The following is a 2,998-nucleotide window of genomic DNA, read 5'->3' as shown; positions in this document are numbered from 1 at the left end:
TGCGTTAAACACTGAATACGGAAACATTAAATAGGGGCCTTAAAATTAAACCTGTAAAGTCTGTTGAATGCGATGAAGCAAAAGTCAAACTTTCTTTGTTGTTCTTCCTCTGCCACGTCTTTAAAATAAGTTATTTACTCACTGGACCTTACTGTACATTCTCTGTTTTCTAGAGAATTATGAGGAGTTCAGTTTCAGGTCATTAAAAGGATTTAACATGTAAATCCAGTAAAACTCTTCACCTGAGAAATGATTCCATTCAATCGGTTGTACTGTTTTGACCTCTGCTCTTTTTTTAAATCAACACCTCTGATAAAACGGTTTGTATTTTCTCTTCGTATTGTTTATTTTTATGTAATTATTTGATAATAAAAAATAATATTTTGATTAAAGCTCCTGGTGGTTTGAGTTACTAGAGGTGAATCAGGCATGACTTGATGTTCCAGTTTGCACCACAGGGGGTCGCTCAACATGACAAGTGAAATGTCTCCTTCAGCTTCTTGATAACGAACATCTGGGCAGAACTTTTTCTTTGTATCCAGTTGCTGAACTGTGCAGATGAATCGACGATATCTCTTAGATTACATGACAATTCTATATGTATTGGATTATAGCGATACCACGCTGATATTTTAATGTTCTCAGTTTAGTTTTAATACCGTCATCTGGAGGTCGAGGTGACGCTAATTTACATCAGATGATTTCTTAGTGGCATCAATTGATGTCACACGACTAGACACAGGTGGTTTGTAATTAAATGAACAACTTCATGTCTTTTCAGGCCTTTATCTATGGAGGGGGTGATGGCTGAATTTACTTTTAGCTGCTTCAGTTTCAGAGTCATGATATTGTGCATGCTGGCTCACTGTCGCACTGTCAAGTCTTACTGGGACACTTGAATAGAACAGAGCCATCGTGAATGAGATGACATGGTGCATGTATTCTCTTCTGATGTCGGAGGTCTGTGATAGGTTTGTTCCACTAATAGTTTCATGAACAACTTCACTTCATTCAAAGGTTTCAGGCCAAGAGTTTATGTCTGTTGATGGAAAATGTCACAGAAGCTTTACACACCAAACATGCCTGTTGTTGTAGAAACATCAGTGTGATGTCTGATGTTTCATCCAGGACTCTGCTGGTTCAGCTCTGTTGGCTGGGGGATATTCTGCCAACAAGTACAGAACTACAGCGAGTTCTAGTCCTGCTCCAATACAGAATTCCCATATGAAAATCTCAGATTTATAAGGGAGCATTTACTGTGTCACAGGTTGCAGTTTGTGCACATTTTTTTTTACATCACATATTATGGTTTGTGAAAAATAATGTGCACCATTTTGTACTGCACATAGTCCTATTTGTATAAATTGATAATGTAATGAACTTTTTCGGTGTACTTTCATTCATCAGACAGTTAGAATTTTCACCCTGACTTTGAAGATGTACTGTAATGTGGCTCCTTCAGTATCGCATGGCACAAATACTGCAAATACTTTGTCAGGGAGTTTTAAATAACCACATAAATGAATTATAGGTCAGGGTTTGCAGCAGGAGATGCAGTTATGAAGCTCACAGATGTCAGACACACCATGTTTCTGTTGCGGTCTCACAGACATCGTTTCCTGTTTATCTGACTTCAGTTAGCGCAAACATGTTTTTTAAGGAAACAAATGGAGAAAGTAGAAAGTGTCCTTAAGATAAGATAACGGGGGAAATTCACAAAGCAGCAGTGAATAAAGTAGTTAAAATTGGCTGCACCTTTAGCAGCTGCAACATTAAAGTGATGAGCACATTAATGCATCCACTAGTATAATATACATTACTCTGAAATGGGCCATTCTGCATGATGAGTGCTATATTTCAATACGAATACTTTTGTACTTTTACTTAAGTAAAGTTTTAAATGCAGGGCTCTTTCAGTATTTCTATGCTGTCGTAATAAGTAAAATATCTGATTACTTCATCCACTGTCAGTATAATATCATAAACACTGGTTCACATGAAGATTTTGAGACTGCTATTTAAAATGACACTCTTACAGACTCTTTAACTGAGCTGTTGATAGTTGTCTGAAGTCGACTCGATAATGTTTTAATCTCTCACTGCAACAAGATTCATTTTACACCACTCGCGCTACCTTAAAACATTCAATGCAAATTTCTGCACTAGATCACAGTAAACAGCTGTTGTATGTCATATAACACACATCTTTTTTCACTCTGTAGCTTCAGTTGACACAGAAATGTAAGTTTTCCCAGCTGTTTGCTCAGAGATGTGCAGTGTGTGGGGGTGGTGCAGAGATGCAGGTGCGCTCTGTGCGCCGGAGGTTGTGGTAAAGTGGAAGGTTGCAACTTCGTCATTTCTCAGCACAGAGAAATATCTGCAGGCTGCTCTGTGACCACATCCTCTCCTCTGCTGTCGCTCTCTGCTCCTCTGCAGGGTTTCAGGCCCCGGTTTGTCTCCCTCACCAGCAACAGCTTTGACCTTCTTCTGTACACAGATGAGAACGTTGATTTCCTGTTCTGTGGTAGACTCACTCTCTCACATTTACTTTCCTACTGACAGTGTTTGAACTAAAGACTAACTTCTTTATTCATAAAGTAACGCGCTGCTCTCATTGTGCCAAAGTGGAAAAACTAGAAATGACTTAAATAAACCCACTTTCATAAGGTCAAGTGATTTCTGAAACCAATTCCATCCACTAATCTCTAAAATACAGATTAGTGGGTGGAATTGAATTCATCAAATGTCACTGGAGAAACTTTAGTCACTTCTCAGTTTGCTCATTGGAAAACAGCTTGTGAAGTTTTTCTAAGCTGAAATGTTCCAACATTATGTATGTAGGTGAAAAACAGTTGCTTTCTCCGAAACCAGATAAGATAAGTGAGCAGCTAAAAATACCTCACGCTGTCGCTAGAAAAGAGTGCAGGATGAGACGTGAGAGATGTCATGAGAATCATAAAAGATCATAAAACATTTAAAGAGAAATGAAAGCACACGA

The sequence above is a fragment of the Enoplosus armatus genome, chromosome 15, assembly GCF_043641665.1.
Source record: "Enoplosus armatus isolate fEnoArm2 chromosome 15, fEnoArm2.hap1, whole genome shotgun sequence".
Lineage (NCBI taxonomy): Eukaryota > Metazoa > Chordata > Actinopteri > Centrarchiformes > Enoplosidae > Enoplosus > Enoplosus armatus.
This window is presented reverse-complemented; position numbering follows the sequence as displayed.